Source organism: Mustela lutreola, chromosome 1 (genome assembly GCF_030435805.1).
Source record: "Mustela lutreola isolate mMusLut2 chromosome 1, mMusLut2.pri, whole genome shotgun sequence".
Taxonomy (NCBI): domain Eukaryota; kingdom Metazoa; phylum Chordata; class Mammalia; order Carnivora; family Mustelidae; genus Mustela; species Mustela lutreola.
The window spans coordinates 239,242,306-239,264,011 of record NC_081290.1 but is presented as its reverse complement, the minus strand read 5'-3'; the positions used below and the strand labels follow the sequence as shown (position 1 = coordinate 239,264,011).

The following is a 21,706-nucleotide window of genomic DNA, read 5'->3' as shown; positions in this document are numbered from 1 at the left end:
GAGGAAGAACATCTAGTTTTCCATCTAGGGAAGAACTCAACTCTCGGCTTTTTGTTGCATGAACACAGCCCATTCCTCAAAATTCAGGCAATGAGTCTGAGGCAGAGTTAAGAGAAAGCAGTCTTACGAGTGCCCACCACTTCCAGGCACTGAATACCTCAAAAATGTCCTTTATAGGGGCGCCTGGGTGGCTCAGTGGATTAAGCCGCTGCCTTGGGCTCAGGTCATGATCTCAGGGTCCTGGGATCGAGTCCCACATCGGGCTCTCTGCTCAGCAAGGGGCCTGTTTCCCTTCCTCTCTCTCTGCCTGCCTCTCTGCCTGCTTGTGATCTCTCTCTGTCAAATAAATAAAATCTTTTAAAAAAATGTCCTTTATATAGGGCCATTCCCCAGTCACCTAGCCTTGGGCCTCCTCTCTGCCCACTCTACACCCATGGTTTCTAGCCATCTGGGGGAGAATGACATTGTTTTGAATATTCATCATTCATTTTGACTGTATAGAATCTGAACCCCTTTCCTATTTGGGTGGAATTCCCCACTTCAGGAGTCTTGGGAGGCAGAGCTCACTCTTCACTACAGTAGCTAAATATATTAACGTCTTGATTTATCAGTATGCCCTGTAGCTAGGATACAGGTCTAATGGTAGTCATTAAAAAAAAAAAAAAAAAAAAAAAAAGCAGGGACCACAGAGACTTCTCTGGTAATGGTATTGGTTGCAGTGAGGCGAGGTTTCCATGGCAGCAAGAGCAGCAGAATGAGCTGAAGCCCCTGGTGCTTGATGGCAGTGCTGGTTTTCTACAGCCAGACCCATTAGCTCCTAATCCTCTTGCCTTTCCAACAATTCTGTGAACACTCTCAACAAATATTTTATAGAATCATTTTCTGCTTAAATGAACCAGAATTGGTTTCTTTTTGTTGGAACTAAGCACCCTACTGATGCAGAAATCTTAGAGAATCTCATCAAGTCAAGGACCCACTCTCTGAGCTCCAGACACCTCCATTTTAGTGTCTTGATGTCACCTGACGCACTAGTCAGTCCCCGGCACCCTTAATGTAGTCTTACTATATAGTCTCTATCTCTGAAGCCAGGGACATGGGAAAAAAAAAAAAAACAGTGAAATGTGGTGTCAGAGAAGTTTGTGTTTCAAGGAAGGACGATCATTTTTTAAAAAGATTTTATTTGGGAGAGAACATGAGTGGGTTGGAGGGCCAGAGAGACACCTACTGAGTGGGGAGCTGACCAGGACCCTGGGATCATGACCTGAGTGGAAGGCAGATGCTTAACCCACTGAGCCACCCAAGGGCCCCAGATGATTATCATTTTTAATGCTTAAGATGAGATCTGGAAGTCTTCCTGACCCCCACCCCTTCCCAGAGAGACTTACAACAACCTCCAGGAAGCTTAGGAATACCCTTTCAGTCCTGTGGGCAAATAAATCCCTGTCTTTGGTATAAGAGTATAGGCTCAACTGCTGTAATGACAAAAAAAAAGGCCCCAAAACAAAGGGACTTTAAAAAATGGAAATGTGTTTCTTTTCTAGGTAATAGTCCCAGAGGTAAGCAAACAGGTTAAGGTAGGTAACGATGGCTTACTCTGTGAAATTGTTGAAGAACCCAGGTTGTTTTTGATTTTTTTTAAAAAAATTGTTATTTATTTGAGAGACAGAGAACAAGCAGGGGCAGGGGGCTGGCAGAGGGAGAAGCAGACTTCCTGCTGAGCAGGGAGCCCAATGCAGGACTCCATCCTAGGACCTGAGATCATGACCCGAGCCGAAGGCAGACACTTAACTGATTGAGGTCTGGTTACACCATTCTTTAGGATGTCACTTTCGTTTGTATGATTGAAGTGGTTGACCAGTGGCTCGTCTGTGTTCCTGTCTGAGGAAGGGTAAAGAAAGAGGAAATGGAGCGAGGACAAGCAATTTCAGTTGTATAAACCACTGCTTCGGACATGCATATTCTTGAAGCATTCCATATTTTAAAGTATGAGCTTTGGATCAAGATTATCATTCTACTTCGTCCATGCATGTACATTTTCCTGTAATTCTAATGGGATGGTATCCTAATAGAGTTGCATGGATAAAACCTGGTTTAGAAAAGAAAAAACAAAACCTGTGTCTTGGAAAGTGTTATATACATCACTACTTCTCAAAATCACTTGGTTAGATCTTATTCATAAGGAACATCCAGCTATAGAAGAGGCTTGGAAACATGAACACCATAACCTCAGCCATGCTCTAGCCAAAGAACTAAGGCCTGGTGCTGGTAGAAACAGGTATCCTTCACTAGGGTTCTAGAGAAGGGCTCTGTCCATTTGTTCCAGTGAGATGCAGGTGTGGCCCATTGACAGTGTCACTTTATGGCAAAGGCTGTGCCAGGGTGGAGCCTCTGTGACTTTTTAAGCCTATTAATTGGCTTAATGGAGCATTTATCCTCTCCACATGAAAATGTAACCCTCCTATATGAAATGTATCTCTGGGTAACCAAATATTTGATGAGGGGAAGTGTCTCTTTCAGAAGTATTCCAGCTAAGCATTGAAGGGTTGATAGATTGGAACATCACCATTTTCCAGCCCCTAATGAATGAATGAATCTGGGTAACGACCATGAGTGTGGCTACCCACCATGCATGTGTACCCATATCATAGAGAGACATCCAGACATTACATGTCTCCTGATTGAAGAACACAACATCACCTATTAGTGCTTCCAAACAAATATGTTTGACCCTATCAGGCCTCTGGGTCTAACTACCAATCAACAGATGTAGCTGCCAAATGACAGGAAATGCAAAGAATAAAGGAAAGTCTTGAATGACATCACAAGGATACAATCAGCAAAATCCAGTCCATGGAAGCTATAAGATGACCGGGTACTTTCAACAAATATATTGCACAGGGGATAAAAGTGGGATGGGCAGAAAACCTATAGATTTAGAGACTTAAAAGGCATATAAACCAATTGCAAAGTATGGAACTAACTTACATCCTGCTTTCAATAAACTAAAAACATCATCAGATAACTGGGAAAAGCTGAATGTTAACAGGATATTTGGTGATATTCAAAACTTATTTTTATGTTATTTGAATTATTTAAAATTTTTATTTTTTTAGGGCATGATAAATATTTGTTAGAGTATTAGAAACAATGAAAAGCCTGTAGAAGATGGTTAAATAATTAATAGAATATAATTTTAAATGATATTTGAGGATCCTATAGGGCATAATTTAAATGACACAAATATTCTCAAAGTCTTTCTTTGGATTAAGAATCCAACAGAGTAATGGGATGCATAAAGAGAAGAAAATTCCAAAGTTTTTCTGACTCGAGAAACCTCTCAAGTATTTCTGGAAGCAGAGACCTCAGTTTAAAAAATTATCAAAAGAGGAATAAATTATTAATATAAGCAAACAGATTTACAGATTAGATTATCTTTTATAGAACATCATAACACTTTCTGAAACACAAGACTCTTAAAAGACACTTTTGTATGAGTAACATTTCCAAGGATCACTGAACAATCCAGCTCTGTTTTCTGTTACTAGAAACTTTCATGCAGTCTCCCCACTGGACAAGAGGGTAACATGGTCTAGTCTTTAGTGTTAGTTAGACTGGGCTGATTTTCACTATCAGTTAGAATGGCTTAAGTTTTCGAGACACAGCACTAAAATTTTATCATTTCACTTTGAGATGAAATGTCCTGTCTAGAAGTTTTAAGTGTATGATATAGAAAAGAACAGCTGCATAAAATACCAGATACTTAGATCAAATACTAGATACTAGATAAAAAAACAAACAAACAAAACCAGTTATAAAGGATATTACTGGGACGGGTGAGAAAATTTTGATATGGGTCCATAGGGATGCCTGGTGGCTCAGTTGGTTAAGCCGATGCCTTCGGCTCCGGTCATGATCCCAAGCTCCTGGGATAGAGTCCCACATCAGGCTCCTTGATCGGCAGGGAGCCTGCTTTTCTCGCTGCCTCTGCCTGCCTCTCTGCCTGCTTGTGTGTACTCTCTCTCTCTTTCTCTGGCAAATAAATAAAATCTTAAAAAAAAATACATAGCTTGTATTAATATGAAATTTCCCAAGTGTGCTAATTTGAACTGTGGTTACAGGGGAGAATGGCCATGTTCTCTCGTGATACATGCTCAAGTATTTAGGGGTGAAGGATCATGTTGCCTGCAACCCTTGAGGGTTCAGAAAAACTGTGTTGTATTTATTAGAGTAAAGGAAATGTGACAAAAAGTTACCAAGTGATAAGCCTAGATGAAGGTATATGGATTATATGGGTGTTCATTACAGTGTTCTTGGGAAGCAAAGGGCAAATTTAATAAATTTAATAAGTGAAATATGAAGCATGCATCTAGAACAGCAACATGAAAAATACTTATGAGATGATGCCAATTAAAAAAAAAGCAGAACACAGAATTATATGTAAAATAAAAGAAAAAAGGTAAATATATTAGAATGTTGCCAGTGGCTGTCTTTTCTCCAAACTGTGCACTAAAAATTATTATATATATATATATATATGTACATATCTACATACATACATATATATGTGCATACTATATATACTATACATATATATGAACTTTTATCATGAGAAGTTTCTAATGATATCTTGTGTGTCTTAGCTCCAAGCCCCTTCCTCAGACAGCTTTCCCTAACCACCCAGTCTGAGGTGGACCCCCCAGCACTTTCTCTCACAATCTTGTTTTATTTGCATCCTAGCACTTATTTATCCTTTTATGCGACTTCTTTTCTTGTTATTGTCTAGATCACCCCTCATATGACGTAAGCTTCCCGAGAGCAGGACCCTCTCCCAGACCCTCCAACAGTGCCTGTAGTTGTTCAGTGGCTACCTGTTGAACGAGTAACACAGATCTTTGTCATCCAACCTCCCATTTTACCAGGCACTCAGAAGACTTGAGAAGGGGAAGAACTTGTCCAACGTCCCTCATGAGTTCGTGCCGATGTCAAAACTAGAATTCAGGCTTTGTGACTCAGGTCTCTATAGGCTCTTCTTTCAAAATGTCTCAGGCTGATCTAGCTCCTGGGCACCAGGCAGGTGGCAGGAGTGAGGGAGGATGCACCGTGCGTTCCCATCAGTGCAGTGTGCCGGCAGCCCCCTAGGTGGCGCCAGCGGCGCTCATGTAGCTCTAGGGAAAGGAAGAAGTGGGTAAAGGCAAACTACAGAGGGACACCTTGATGAGAAGCAGGATATTTGACAGTCTTGTCTTTCTAGCGACTGCTCATTAGTTGTGAGAGAGGAAAAAAATATACAGTAAATAGGCAGTGGAGAAATCCCCACCTTGACTATATGATCAAAAAAACATCACAGACGAGGAACAGATGGACCTGTTTTGAGTCCAGAAGTGATGCTGATAAGGACACAACATCACAGATACAGTATTGAAGCCCAGAATGCACAACCTGAATCTAATGAGAAAAACATCAGACAAGCTACAAATGAGAAATGTTATATTAGGGCCAGGGGATAGGGGACTGGATTTTTTTTTTTTAAATGGCACCACTGACAATAAAGAAAAATTGCGAAAATGTCCCAGATTAAAAGAGGCTAAAGAATTGACAACAAAATGCAATCCCTGAGACTAGACTTGATCTTGTAGTAGAAGGGGGAGCTCCTGTGAAAGACATCATCGGGTCAAGTGACAAAACTGAAATACGAACAATAGACTACATCAGTGTATCGATGATAAATACATTACAGCTGATAACTGTTCTGTCGTTATATAATGTTATGTAAGGGAATATCCTTATCTTTAGGGAATATGCACTGGAATATTTAGGACTAAAAGGCCATAGTGTATGAGACTTACCCTCAAGTGGTGCAGGAAATGTATGTGTGCATATATATACACACACACATTTATATAAAATATATATTTATATGTATATTTAAATATAGAAAGTATGCATTATATATTGGGAGTATATACTTTATATATTGAAATTAGACAAATATATATTTGTACATATAGATACAAACAAAGCAAATGGAGGTAAAATGTCAATCTGGGTAAAGATTCTTTTTTATTATTTTTACATTTTAACGATTCTTTTTAACTATTGGATATACTTTTTACTATTTTTATCATTGCCACTTTTCTGTTACTTTGAAATTATTTCCAGGTAAGCATGTAAGAAGCAAAACCAAAGTAAAGGATGGTGGTTGCTGGTATGTCCTCTGCCTGCCCTTGCTTCTGTTGTACGATTCAGAGCTAGGGTCCGGCCTCACTTGTGCATGTCTTCTGCTGTTCCTTGCATCAGTCGTTCTCTCCTGAAAAGGACTGAGTTTGGCTTCCAGTCTCTGAGGCTGAGGCCAAAGCTGGAAGGGATGGAATTACCTTGTCCATGGCTGGGAAATGCTGGTGAGGCCTCTGTAAGGAGATGTGGAGAAGCAGTAGAAGGATCTGAGTCCTGTTTTCACCCCCGCTCCAGCCTCTGGGGCCTGAGGATATCTGTGGGGTCAGCTCGTTGTAAGCCACTGGGCTCAAGCTGTGTTTCCCCAGCCATTCTGAAGAGACCTTTGGTACGTGGGGGTGCTCAACCAGGCTGGGTGTGGAAAGGGCCTTGGCAGTATTGGGATGGGAGGGTCTCCCTGTCCTTTCCTTCTGCTTATAGTTTCTTGGAAGTGACACAATCCATTTTCTCTCCTGAGTCTGGCATGCTGGGCACCCCTGACTCTTCAGGAGTCCTTCCAATCTTCCAGTGATCTCTTTTGCATTAAATCAGCAAAATGGGATGTCTGGTAATAGGGAGGTAGGACATTGGCCCTAAGTCTTACCAGGCACTTCTTCCTGGGATGACTTCTGGTGGTGTTTTCCTGGGCTCCATATATTTCAAATGTGTGTAAGAGGGACTTCATCCTTCCATCCCCATGCTGGGATGTGACTGGGCCTGCCTCTCACCCAGACCTTCTCGTAGGAGAGAGAGGTTGATCTCTGCATTTTCATCACCCTAATAAGAACCTCATACCTATTAGCAGTCTCTCCCCATTCCCCATCTCTTCACAGTCCCTGGCAACCATGTAATCTACTTTCCCTAGACATAGATTTGCCCATTCTGCACATTTCACATAAGTGGAATCATACAATACATGAACCTTTGCTTCTTTCACTGAGAATAATATTTTGAAGATACATCCATGGTGTTCCATGTATCAGTACTTCATTCCATTCTAAAGTCAAATAAAATTCCATTGTATGGATATGCCAGTGTATATGACATGATGTACAGGTCCCAATTCACTCCTTTCCATGTAGATATCCAGTTTGCCCAGCATCATTTGTTGAAAAGACTATCTTCCCCACCCCGCCCGCCATTGAATTATCTTGGCACTCTTGTCAGCTGGCCAATGACGCATGGGTTTATTTCTGGACTCTCAATTCTATCCATTGTTCTATTTGTTTATCCTTGTGCTGGTCTGGCAGTCTTTTTTTTTTTTTTAAAGATTTTATTTATTTATTTGAGACACAGAGAGAGAGAGAGAGAGAGAGAGAGCGAGCACAACCTGGGAGGAGGATCAGAGGGAGAGGCGGAGGCTGTCCCCTGCTGAGCAGGGAGGTGATTTGGGGGCTCCATTCCAGGATGTTGAGATCATGACCTGAGCTGAAGGCAGACGTCCATCTGACTAAGCCACCCAGATGCCCCTAGTGTTGCAGTCTTAATTATTGTAACTTTACAGTAAGTTTGAAATAGAAAATTGTGCCCCCCCACCCAACTTTGTTCTTCTTTTTCAGATTGTTTCTTACATCTCCCTATGAATTTCAGGATCAGATTGTCAATTTCTGCAAAAAAGGCATCTGAAATTTTGATAAGGATCACATTGAATTTATAGATAAATTTGGGGAGGATTGTCATCTTAACATCAAGTCTTCCAGTCCATAAACATTAATTTAGTTTTTTAAAATTTATTTTTTATTTATTTTCAGCATAACAGTATTCATTATTTTTTCACCACACCCAGTGCTCCATGCAATCTGTGCCCTCTATAATACCCACCACCTGGTACCCCAACCTCCCACCCCCCCGCCACTTCAAACCCCCCAGGCACTAACCTGACCTTTAACTATTTGAAAAGGAGGCTGGGTCAAACATCCTCAGTTGAGTTAGTTGTCAAATGTTTGATTTTGAACTATGGGGATAAGTCACACTTCTACTTTTGTGAAGGTAGAAGAAGACCAAAAAAAAAAAAAAAAAAAAAAAGACTTGCATAAATTGGTAGAGCCAACCAGTAACTAAAGATAGATCTCATTAAGAAAAAGTTACATTCTGCATTATATATTTTTAAGGACATGTCCCCATTCAAGAAATCTTAAAATAACACATGATGGCCTAAACATCTCTGAATTTATCTTATAGAACAGAAAAATTATGGGATGGTTTTTATGATGTTGGGTGTCTCAGAAATATTTTGAATAACAGAGATACATATTAATTAATGCATAAAAGAACTCTTCTTGACTTAAGAAAACTGAAGTCCATCCCTTCCCCCAAACTTTGGAATTTTTACTGACAGGGCCAGCAAACCCTGGAACAAACTGTACTAATTGCTTCTTATATTTTGTTATAGTGACAAACTTTAATTCTGATTCCTCTTCCTTAAATGACAAGCAACTTGATATTGCACTTTAACAATGACGTTACCACATGGAGTGTTTAAGCAAGCAGCGTATAATGCTTGTTGCCAGCAGTGACATTAATAATTACTGGAAGAGACTGAGAGAAGATTGTTGTATAGTAATGACCCCTGCAATAGCTTGGGTTCCCTTGGCAATATCGAGAGTTTGTCCTGTTGGTGGTCATGGTGTTGCAATCCATTATCTCACTGAGAACTGATGACTTCAGCTATGGTAACTGGCCATAATATTTAATGTAGCTGCCTTGAGCCACTTGAAAACTTCGAAAAAAAATTTTTCTCTGAGACACTTACATCAAGTGTTTCCAGGAAAACCCAGTACCTCTAGGTACACATTTTAGGGAGTTGTGTTTTACTTCCTTGCGTAGTTTCTCTGATTCCTCTCTCTAAACGTTAGTGATATTTACACACTAGAAATGAATATTTGTCTATTTGTCAGTCTACTTATCTACCTATTTATTCATCTATTTTACCATGTTCTACAAAGTCTTCCTTCCTTCCTTCTTCCCTCCCTCCCTCTTTCCTTTCTACCACTTACTAAAGCCATCATATTTTGTTAAATAACTACGAAGTGCCAGAGACTGTCCCAGGGATTGTGAATGAGCAATAAGCAAACAGGCTGGAGCTTAGCTCCTGATGAGGGAGGAAAGAAAATAAGCTTGTTTTAGGTGGTGTTAAGTGCTCTAAGACGATATAGGGTAATGTGATAGACTGCAGGGTGAAACTACTTTAGATATAGGGATGAGGGAAGGATTCCCCGAGGAGGTGGCTAGTGAGCTGAAATCGAAATGATGAAAAAGAACCAGCCTTGGGGGAGTATGGGGACAGAAGCTTGTAGGTAGGGGAAATAGTACATGCACATTATTCGAAGCAGCTTAAAATAATACAGTCAATACAATGAAAAAATACAAAAAGAAAAAGGTAGAAATGAGGAAAATGGGAGAGAGAGAACACGGGAAAGTCATAATGTTGGTATGCAAGCCATTGTGTTTAGCAAAATTATTAAAGTTGAGTTGCAACTTTGGTTCCCATCTTCCTGGAAGCCAAGGCGAGTTGGGAAGTATGACTGATTTCGTGGTATGTTTTCTTCTTAAGGAAAAATGGTGGTGTCAGTGTTTCAAGAGGAAAAGAGATTTTTCTTTTTTGGCACTCAGGATGGAAGTACAGTTCTTGTGTGGGCTTTTCTATGAGGAACACAGAGTGATTGTATTAGTGATTGTATGATAATTTGTTACAACAGCCGTATAAGACTAGTATATAGATCCGTCTTGGATGTAATAACAGACACTGAACCACTTGATCTAGCTTAAGCAAAAGAGGGCACTTTGTTATAAAGATTTGAAATAGTCTATGGAATTCCAGGAATGCCACTAATTTCAGGAAATACTAGGATCAGGGATAGAAAGCTGTCAGAACTCTTCTGGTCTCTTTTCCTTTCTCTTTTGTGGATCTTTTTCATCCTTCCTATTCTTTTCACATTTTCCCTACAGCCGGGTCTTCTATTTTTACAGGCTGTGTGATGGGAAGCATGTCTGCAACAACAACTGATTTTCTCTGTTTCCATGTTAGCTACCAAGAGAAAAACTGAAATCCCTCAGTCTTAATTCCAAATTCCTGGGAGACAGAGATGATTGGCTCAGCTTGAGTCAGGTACCTACTTGGAGCAATCGACTGTAGTCTGGTGGCCTAGTTACCTTGTCTGAGGATCCAAGGCTAGTTTCCAGAAAAAGATACCTATTCTGCTGTTTTTAAAATACACTCTTGTAGGAGGGTCAAGAAACTGTTTAATGGGTTTAAACCAACATGAAAAAGGAATAAAAATCTCAGGGTGCATAGCATGTGGTATGGATATTTTATAAAACTTGTTTCAGTTATTAAAGGTATAGGTATACATGTATTGCGTGATAACATAAAATGTATTTCTTAGGGTGGATTATGGTCTAAAAAGCTTGAGAAACTCTGGGATGTGCAGTCTGGTAGAATTCTGTTATAGAGCTATAAAATAATGTCATGATTATTTTTTTTAACAGCATTTCTTAATATAGGCAGATGGCATAAGGATAAAGCATGACTCGGTACAGGCTATGTTGCAAGGGTGATAATAAAGTGGTCTTTGTCTGGCTTAATTCAAGCTAAAATATAGTCCAGGGGTTTCCAATCTGGCTTTATATCATGCTCATTTAAGACCTCTTGAAAATGATTTCATAAGATCTATTGAATCAGATTTCCTGTAAGTGTAACCTGTGAACCTGAATTTAAATACAAGATAAAGAAAAGCAAAAGAACTCCCCAGATGTCTCTGATATGTAGTCAGGTTTGGGACTCACTAAATCCAGAGAGGACATAGAGGAGGGGTCATCTGCATACCTTTCAAATAATTCTTCCTAACTGCAGTTTCTCTCAACCAGATTTTCATAGCTATTAGGAAGTAAACATTACAAATTTATTTCTTGGTAAGGATCTTGAATGCAAGGCTTCACTGCTGCTGATTAAAGAAATAAATCTGTACACATCACAGTTCAATGAAACAGATGGTCAAGTTCATCTCCGTTTGTTGGTCTTTGTGCCATTACTCAAGCAGGGATGGGGCAGTGCTGAGGGGGAGGGGGAAAAGAGAAAATTCCTGCAGGCTATTCCAGACCCTTGTTAAGTAATAGTTTTGTATTTTTCTAAAACAAGGCCCCAGAGTTCTACAGTTCAGGATACGGTGGGGATTATTTGTGCTTGCTAAATTTGCAGAACTGAAGTTACAGTTACCCACCCCGGCCATGTTGAGTTTTCTAAGAGCCTGACAGCTTGAACCCGTTGCCAAAGGCAAGCCCTACCTCTAAGCAATAAAATGAAGGGACCTGCTGTACAAAGTTATTGGCTATTAATCAAATAAATTTTATAGGATATCTGCCTGAAATAATTAGGCCAGTAGTAAGAGGTTACATTTCTTCTCCATGGTTAGAGAGCAGGACCTACGCCCTCAGGAGCCATTCCTAATGCAGGTCAAGAAGAACATTAGCTTATAGCGGGAGCCCGTACTTCTAGCCACCTAGGCAGGGGGCCTGCATTCAGACGGTTCTGCAGAGGTTTGTGGCTGAAACTTATTTCTGGGAATTGTCCTCGGGTCGGTGAGGAGCGCTTCCGTCCTTGCGCCTGGCCTCCGAGACAGCGGGGTCATCTCCCCATCTTTCGCGGCTAGCTCCGCCTGGGCATAGCCGCTGGGCCTCATCTCGGTACTGGGATGGCCCTGTTAGCAAGCTGTCATTTCGTGTGACATGTGGCCGCTTCTCTGTCCCCGAGCCAGGGTTCCCTGGCCGGTCCCTCAGAGGACCGCTCCCAGGGCTCGCAGGCGCCTCCCCACCACCGCCCAGCCCGGCTGCCGTGCGGAGGGGCTTCGCCGCAAGCCGCCGCTCTCTGTCCCCGCGCGGCCGCGGTCCACTCCCCCGCCGCCGCCCCGCCCGCAGCAAAGTTTCTCCAAGGGCGGAATTCCGCGCTCGGCGACCAACCCCCGCCCCGGCCCTCCGGCTCCCCACTGCCCCCCCACCCCCGCGCGCCCTAGCGCCGAGTGTGGGCGCAGCTCTGCCGCCTGCCTGCCCGCCGGCCGGGCCGGGTGAGTGGCCCCCTGCGTCGCCGCGCCGCTCGGTCCCGGCTGTTGCCGTGGCAACGCGCCGGCAAACCGGCCGCAGGGCCTCCCGCTGCGGGCGGGCCCGCCTCCCCTCCCAGTGTCTCCCCGGGCCCAGCCGTTGGGACCCCATTTCTCCCGGGGTCCGGGGTCCGAGGTTTGGGGTGGTCCCAGTCGGCCCCGTTCAGCTCCACCTTCTCACCTCACCCATCCTGGGACCTGCCCCTTTTTGGAAGTTTAAAGTGAACTGACTGTAGGGTAAGTGTGATTTGGGAAAAGGAACACGTCCTTACAAGTGTCTCTCTATTTTAACGTCCTAGCTCCTGGCTCCTAGTAGGGCCTCACTATATGGTACTACTTACAGCACTTGGTCTGGTCCCTTGCACAGAGTGGATGCAATCCGAGGAGCTAGTATGGCCTAAGAGCAGCCCCTTAATGTCTAGGTGGACAGGTAACTTCAGCGCTCTTCTCTCTTTCCTCATCCGGCAATGCAGACGGTCATTTCTGACGAAGTTGTGGGCTTGATGGAGCCTGTGTGTCAAACTGCTCTGTGAACCGTGAATGTGAAGCACTTGAGAGTGGAGAGTCGTAGGGATATTTGCATGCTATGAGTGGTTTCATCCTGGTCCCGCAGCACTAGCTAAGACAGACCTTCTTTTTTGTTTGACCACCAAACAGCTCCAATATCCAACCGGAAACCAGGGTGGTCGTACATCAGGGGAGGTCTCTGTGAATGGAAAGAAACACCAACGGGTTTTGAGCCTAAACTTCTCCCTTGCTTGATGCACTCCTCCAGGCCCGTGGCTCCAAGTTACAACCAGTAAGCAGCTGTTTCACCTTTAAATTTTTAGCCCCTGAAAAGCTCTAGAGGTTTTTGGTTTGTTCTTTCATTTAACAACGTTTATTTAGGGTCTATTACATGCTTGGCACTGAGGTTACAGTTGGCAATGAGGTTACAAAAAAAAGTTGGTCCTTTTTAAAAAAAATTATTTACATTCAATTAATTAACATACAGTGTAAGGGCCTATTTAGCCAGAGTGACTCCATCTTGGTTAAAAGCCATTTTATTGTTTGTGCAGTAAAACTTAAACCGGCACTGCCCCCCCCCCCCTCACAAACTTACTTAGAAGCAAGTTTGGGAAGCCAGGAAAATATGGTCAGCCAGTTCCTAATAAGAGAGCCCAGAATACAAGACCAGATCGGTCAGTTCCTGATAGCAGAGCCCAGAATACAAGGACGAGTCGGACCAGGTGGAGACATCCAATCAGTAAAACACACACATACTTTTCCCTAACCACCAAAGAATGTAAACCCTGCCGTCTGGGCGCCAACCTTGAGCACCAATTCTGACCAGAGTAATAGGTTAGATCAAACAGCTACTATAGGGTAAATTGTAATTCAGTTATGACTATACAATGTTACAATCTGATTGGCTACCTATATGTGGCCAGGTTTTTGCTCTAAAAAAATTAGTCTGTAAGGCTGGGAAGGGTCGCTCTCCTCGGAGCGGGTCTGGTCAGTCTGATTTCTAATGCTTGGCATAGTTTAAAGCTTTGCATAACTTCAACCTTGTTTACTTCTAATGCTTAGCATAGAATAAAGCTTTAATTAACTTTCACTTGTCTCAGTCTCGTTTCGTTTAATAATGGACCTAACATACAGTGCATGTATTATTAGTTTCAGAGGTAGATTTCAGTGATTCATCAATCTTATATAATACCCTGTGCTCATGACATCAGGTGCCCTCCTTAATGCCCATCACCCAGTGACCCCATCCCCCACCTCCCCTCTCCTCCAGCAACCCTCAGTTTATTTCCTGTGGTTAAGAATCTCTTGTGGTTTGTTTCCCTCTCTGATTTCATCTTGTTTTATTTTTTCCTCCATTCTTCTATGCTCCTCTGTTTTGTTTGTTAAATTTCACCTATGTGTGAAATCATGTGATAATTGTCTTTCTCCGATTGACTTATTTTGTGTAGCGTAATAGCTTATATTTCTATCCACATCATTGCAAATGGCAAAATTTCATTTTTTTGATAGCTAAATAGTATTCCATTGTGATATATACCACATCTTTCTTATTCATTCATCTGTGGGTGGACACCTGGGCTCTTTCCATAGTCTGGCTACTGTGGACATCGCTTCTATAAACATTGGAGTGCAAGTGCCCCTATAGATCACTGCATTTGTATCTTTTGGGTAAATACCCAGTAGTGCAATTGCTGGATCATAGGGTAGTTCTAGTTTTAACTTTTTTGAGGAACCTCCATACTGTTTTCCAGAGTGGCTGCACCAGCTTGCATTCCCACCAGCATTGCAGGAGGGTTCCCCTTTCTCTGCATCCTCATCAACACCTGTCATTTCCTGACTTGTTAATTTTAGCCATTCTGACACATCTCATTGTGATTTTGATTTGTTTTTCCCTGATGCTGAGTGATGCTGAGCATTTTTTTCATGTGGCTGTTGGCAATTTGTATGTCTTCTTTCAAGAAATGTCTGTTCATGTCTTTTGCCAATTTCCTGACTGGATTATTCTTTGGGTGTTGAGTTTGATAAGTTCTTTATAGATTTTAGATACTGACCCTTCAACAAATAATCCTAAAACTCGTATGGAACCAGAAAAGACTGAATAGCCAAAGGAAAGTTGAAAAGAAAACTAAAGCTGGTGGCATCACAATTCTGGACTTCAAGCTCTATTACACGGCTGTAATCATCAAGACAGTATGGTATTGGCACAAAAACAGACACATAGACCAATGGAACAGAATAGAGAGCCCAGAAATGGACCCTGAACCTAATGGTCAACTAATCTTCGACAAAGGAGGAAAGAATGTCCAGTGGAAAAAAGACAGTCTTTTAAACAAATAGTATTGGGAAAATTGATAGCCACATGCAGAAGAATGAAACTAGACCACATTCTTACACCATACACAAAAATAGACCCAAAATGGATGAAAGATTTCTAGTGTTTGTTTGTTTCTTTTTAAAAATATTTTATTTATTTACTTGACAGCACAGGTAGAGGGAGCAGCAGGCCAAGGGAGAGGGAGAAGCAGGCCCCTCTTTGAGCGGGGAGCCCGTTGTGGGGCTCCATCCCACGACCCTGGCATCATGACCCGAGCCGAAGGCAGATGCTTAACCGACTGAACCACCCAGGCATCTTGATCTCTAGTGTTTCTATCTCAGTGAATCACACTATCCTCCATCTAGTTTGCAAGCCAGAAATCTTGGACTCATACTTCACACCTGCCATTCCCTCTCCTTCCATCTCTAAATCATCATCAAAGCCTATTTTTTCTTCAAAACTATCTTAAATCTATCCACTTATTTCTATCCCTACAACTGTCGCCCTAGACCAAGCTATAGTTATCTCTTGCCAGGTTTCCTGTAGTAGCCTCCTAACCGGCCCGAAGATATTCCTCCTATCCTGTTAATATGCACTGCAGCCAGAGTCATCTTTTAAAAATTAAAATTTGATTATGCTGTCTCTCTTCTCCCCCATTGCTCCCTGCTTAAAATCCATCATGACTTCTCATTGCTCTTAGGATAAAGATCCAGCTCCTTAATGTGGCCTACAAATTGTGTGACTGGATACTTCAATGTCCAGGCCAAGATACTTTTGAGAGTGAAGGACAGTGTTGCTATTTACATGGGGGCTGTGACTCACCGTTCTGGGGCAAATTGTTAGTTAGCCTCCCTATAAGTCCCTGTAGTACCTTCCTCTTTTCCAGCCCCTGGTTCTCTGGGTTCGAATTACATTGGCTCTTTTTCAGTCTTTTGTCATCATCTTCCCTCCAACCAAGGGCATTTGCATGTATTCTTCTCCCTGCCAGGAATGCTCTTCCCTCTTCTCTCTAGTCTAGTTAATTCCTGCTCATCCTTCACTTCTTAGATCAAAACAGGAAAACTGCCTCTGACCACTCTGGCCAGATCCCCTTAGCGTTTAGTCTCTTCTGACACCAGTTCTCTTCCCTTGTGCTTGTCACAATTGCAATTTTGTCTGTGTGACTGGTACATGGTATGTAGTTAATAAATACTTGAATGCTTGAATTATAGACATTTCCCATGTCATTAGTTTCTGGAAATAGCACGTAGTGGTTAGGGGCCCAGACTGCAGAACTAGGCAGATGGATGCTTAGATTTGAATTTCTGCTCCCCCACATTCCCTTATCTGAAACCCATGGGACTAGTTTTCTTTTAAAGTTCAGAGTGTTTCTGATTATAGAAAGATAACATGGCATATATACTGTATCCCTTCTGAGCAGTAGTCTGGGGCAGCACCACGAAATCAAACATTGATTTTTCTTTAGTGAGATGATGTCACTCTAAGTGGGATAAAGGCTCTACAGAGTTTTGCATCGCTTCATGTCAAGTTTTGCCAACAAACGAGTTTGGGACAAATTGATGTGAACACTTTCTGGATTTTAAGATTTCGGATATGGAAATGTGAGTCTGTCCCAGCGTAAGCTTGGGGCAATCACTTACCCTCCCTGTGCTTCAGATTCCTCAACTGTGACATGGAGAGGGTCATAGCACCTACTACCTCATAAATTCCATTTATGTTGTTATGAAGTAACTGTTAATAGAGGTTGACGCTTGAACAATGTGGGGTTTAGGGGTACTGATCCCCCACACAGTAGAAAATCCATATACAGCTTTTGACTCCCCTAAACTTAACTACTAATAGCCTACAGTTGACCAGGAGTCTGACAGTAACATAAGCAATTGATTCATTGATGTATGACATAGTGTATTCTTACAAGAAAGCAATCTGGGGAAAAGAAAATGTTAGCAATAGAATCATAAGGAGAGAAAATACATTTACAGTACTCTACCGTATTTATTGGAAAAAATCCACATGTAAGTGGACCCATGCAGTTCACACCTGTGCTGTCCAAAGGTCAACTGTACTTGTTAACTGCTTAGAATAGTGAATGGTCGTTAGTCAATGATATATAGCAGGGTCAACTATTTTTTTTTTTTAATTTTAAAAAGGATTTTATTTATTTATTTGACAGAGAGATAGAGAGCACAAGTAGGCATAGCGGCAGGCAGAGGGAGAGGGAGAAGCAGGCTCTCTGGTGAGCAGGGAGCCTGATGTGGGGTTCGATCCTGGATACTGGGATCATGACCTGAGCTGAAGGCAGACACTTAACTGACTGAGCTACCCCGGCACCCCAAAGAGTCAACTCTTATTATATCATTTTTATTGGTTTCATCATAAGCCACGTTGTGCATGAACCATAATTTATTTACTTATGACAATTATTGTTGGATATTTATATTTCTAGTACAAAAATGAAAAGAAAAAGTCTTTATATTTAAACCATTTGATGAGATTTTTGATGACTGAAGATCAGTTCCTAAAAATACAATTAGGATCCAAGTGCAAGATCCCTGTGGCTGCTTTTGGAACATATGTCCACCTTTAGAAAGTTTGTCACTCTGCCATCAGATTTGTGACACTTGCATTAGCATTATTATTTTTAAAAATCTTTGCTAATTACACAGAAAAAGACAGCTCCTTCTTGTTTTAACTCCTATCTTTCATTATTGATGTTTTTAAGCATTAAAAAAATGTTGTTGTTGCCTCTCAGATATTTCTTTTCTGTGAATGACCTGCATAAACTCTATGATGGCTTTTATCTGGGCATCTCAGGTTTTATAAATCGGTTGTTTGTTTCACTTCTGTTCCTCCAACACACACACCCCCGCCCTCCCCCTAGCCCAGGCAGGAATCAGTATGCTGGGCTTTGGCTGGAATTCGTTGGATAAGTATCCCTGGAGCCTGGGGCGAGTTGTTACTTGCCTACAAGGTACAGAGCAATGTGGAAAGCCGTGTCTCAGAGGCTAGGTCCCCAGGGAAATTCTGAAATGAGAACCAGGCCGACTGTGTGTTTATCTGACTCTTCTTCATTCTAACAGGACTTGGAAGAAAAAGGGCAGGAGGTAAGAGGCAAATGGCTAAGGCAGAAGAAGGAGGCAGAGTGATTCTGAAAGCCTGCAGGGAGAAGCTGTGACCTCCTTTTCGTAGGGACCACGCAATTTCTTGTGAGGCTGAGGAGGGGAAGGCTGGGGGTACTGTCTTGGCCAGACACCGATTTGTGTGGACTCTTGATAGAGTAAGGATATTAACCCTTGCTTGTCCTATGGGGGCATGTCCCTCCATCATCGCCATTTCATTTAACTGATGGCGGTTTTTTATTTTGGAAACTAAAACAATTTTATGTTGCTAACCTATTCATCTTTTCCTTTTCGTTTTATTGCTTGTATGCTTAGAAATCCCTTTCCATGCAGAGACCAAGGAACTATCTGTATTGTCTTAAAAAATGTTAGTTTGTGATATCAGCCTATCAAGGAAGAGTTGATGGAAGTAAGTGAGTTTAGTAGTGTGATTTCCAACCCAAACATGAAAGATGCTGATACAAAGGGAGATACTCATGCCATCTTAATGTGTCCTTGAGAAAGAGACTACACTGCTCCAGGCAAGCCAAGGAAGACTTTTTCTGACGGGGTCGGTCACACAGGGTGAACCTGTAGGATCATATCTTTAGATACTTTTAGAAGTGTCCTGAAAAGACAAAATGTGAGCTCTGAACTTTCTTTTGCTCTGTATATGATCCTATATAGTATTTCAGGTTCTCACAGTTGTAGATACTGATCAATGAAATAATTTCTCTGTTTTTAGAAGAGGCTGTAGAAAAAATAAAATGTAATGTAAAATTAATTGCTGACCTTCTTGATGCTGGTAAATTAGTATGTTTTAAGATGTATTTCAGAAAGAATTTTCCTTTCTGTTGAGCTTCGATATGGATTAGTGAGGCAATTGTGTTTTGCTCAGCTGTGTCTTAGGGTTCCAGAATGTGAGGAATAGACAACTTATTGTTAAACCTACTGATATATCTTTCCTTAGTTTATTAACTAAAATAAATCATAAAATAAGAGAAACTCATCATCTCACAAACTCCTGCAGTTTTTCCCACCTGAAGTTCTTTTATTTCAGGAAAGTTTATAGTTGAGGAGCAGTGACTTTTATAATCAATCAGAATACCTTTTCTACTTACAGTGGACTCATTATCTTTGTTAATAGCCTTTGATATGTCAGTTTGAGTATCAGTGGGAATGTGGTATTACATGACTAAGATAAAGCAAAAAGAAACAACTTTCTGTTGATGAAGATAAGTTAATTTAGAAATACTGTTACCATTTGCCTTAGTTTTTGATCTAAACTATTTGCTGAACATTACTATTATAAACATTCATTCACATATGTATTGGGTGTGCGTGACATTCCAGGCACAGTTCTAGAATATTATATTGTATTTTTACTTTTACATAGTGTGTGTACAAAGCTTGCTTGTGATTCAATATTCCTAACATGAGCTGTGCTTATTTGGAAAAATGGGTCATTTGGACTCACACATATTCATTTAAGGAATCTAAGAAAAGCCTTAGAGAAAGTGTTCATCCAGTCTCTGAGGTAGAGATGCTGATAATTGAAGGCGCTTCTCTGTTACGTTGTCGTTACCACTGTGGAATGTTCATCTGCAGCAATAGCTCACGGGGAGAGAATCTGTTTACCACTTACCAAAGGCAGTGCATCCCAGGCTCAGGATCTTAGACCTGAATTCTTTCAAGCCTGTTTGCTGTTGGCAGATCTAACATAGTGGCTCTTCTATCTGCTTTAGGGAGCTCAGCTTGCAACCAACTGAGATACTGGAAGAGAGCAAATATTTATCGTTGGATGTTTTTCATGGAAATCAAATTAATTTTTCCTCCCAACCTTCTTTATGTTGGTGTTCAGTTTACGGCAATAAAATTCAATGTTTTTCATATTTGTTACTATGAAAGTAAACACCAACGTGCAGCAGTGATTTTCAGGTTAACTTAATTGCTTTTCGGTCATATCTCTTTTTTTTTTTTTTTTTTTTTTTTTTTAAAGATTTATTTATTTATTTGACAGAGAGAGAGATCACAAGCAGGCAGAGAGGCAGGCAGAGAGAGGAAGGGAAGCAGGCTCCCTGCTGAGCAGAGAGCCCGATGCGGGACTCGATCCCAGGACCCTGAGATCACGACCTGAGCCGAAGGCAGCGGCCCAACCCACTGAGCCACCCAGGCGCCCCTCATATCTCTTTGACAGTACATATGTTATAATGTGTACACTTAGCTCATTTTTATAGTTGTGACTTTTTTATTGACATATAATAAACATGTTATAAAATTCACCTGTTTTAAGTGTGTACAATCACTTGGTTTGCAGCCATCACCACTGTCTGATTCCAGAATGTTTCATCACCTTAAAAGAGAAATCCCACATCTATTAGCGGTCACCCCCCGTTCTCCTCTCCCCTAGCACCTGGGAAACCCTAACCTATTTTCTCTCTTTATGGTTTGCCTGTTGCATATGTGAAATCATACAATATGAGGCCTTTTGCATTCGGCTTCTTTCACTTAACACAGTGGTTTTCAGAATCATTTCTGTTGTAGTACGAGTCAGTACCTCATTCCTTTTTTTTTTTTTTTTTTTTAAATGAGAGAGAGCACACGAGTGTGTGGAGGGAGGGGCAGAGGGAGAGAGAGCATCCCAAGCAGCCTCCATGCTCCATGTAGAGCATGACGTAGAGCAGATGCCATGACCCTGAGATCATGACCTGAGCCAATATTACAAGTAGAACACTTAAACTCCTGAGCCACCTAGTCACGCTTTCATTCCTTTTTTATGACTGAGTACAATTCCATCGTATAGATATACTACATTTTATTTATACATTCATCAGTAGATGGCCATTTAGGTTGTTTCCTTTTTTGGCTATCATGAGTAAAGTTGCTGTGAGTTTTTGTATGAACATAGTTTTCATTTCTCCTTAGTATATACCTGGAAGTGAAATTGCGCATCATACCGTAACTCTATGTTTAACTTTTTGAAGAGGACCAAGGTGTTTCCCGAAGTGGTTGCACCATTTTGCATTCCCACCCACAATGTATAAGGGTTCTCAGGTCTCCATATCATCACCAGTGCTTGTTTGTCTGTCTTTTTGACTATAGTCACCCAGGAGGTATGGAGAAATACCTCATTATGGTTTTGATTTCCATTTTCCTCATGACCAATGACATTGAACATCTTTCTATGTGTTTGTTGCCATTTATGTATCATTTGTGGAGAAATATTTATTTAAATCCTTTGCTTATTTTTTATTTAGATTGTTGAGTTCTAAGAGTTTTTATATGTTCTGGATACTAGCCCCTTATCAGACAAATGTTTTATAAATACCACATGTAGATTGTCTCTTTACTTTCTCGGTAGTGGCCTTTGAGGCACAAAGTTTTTAATTTTATGAAGTCCAGTATATCTATTTTTAGTTTGGTTGCTTGACTTTTGATGTCATATCTAAAAAGCTATTGCTTAGCTTTTTAGGTCACAAAGATTT

General features: G+C 41.3%; 1 protein-coding gene and 1 long non-coding RNA gene across 8 annotated transcripts in view; one reads left to right on the top strand and one right to left on the bottom strand.

The window, feature by feature from the left end:
• Positions 1 to 1,621: 1,621 nt before the first annotated feature.
• LOC131808954 (uncharacterized) lies at positions 1,622 to 12,990 on the bottom strand. Its single transcript, XR_009345009.1, has 4 exons — positions 12,644 to 12,990; positions 8,088 to 8,185; positions 4,917 to 5,165; positions 1,622 to 1,878 (listed from the first exon to the last, which is right to left on the bottom strand). It is a non-coding gene; the product is annotated as an uncharacterized LOC131808954 (long non-coding RNA).
• STK33 (serine/threonine kinase 33) overlaps positions 12,299 to 21,706 on the top strand; it is a 157,296-nt gene continuing 147,888 nt past the window's right edge. For 2 of the 7 annotated variants that reach the window (XM_059135315.1, XM_059135292.1), the window contains exons 1-2: positions 12,299 to 12,539; positions 18,204 to 18,308. The gene's annotated coding sequence lies outside the window, so the exon portion shown is untranslated. Of the gene's footprint in view, positions 12,540 to 18,048; positions 18,309 to 21,706 lie in introns of those variants that run through there. The other 5 variants (XM_059135308.1, XM_059135264.1, XM_059135300.1 and 2 more) reach the window with 3 other exon arrangements.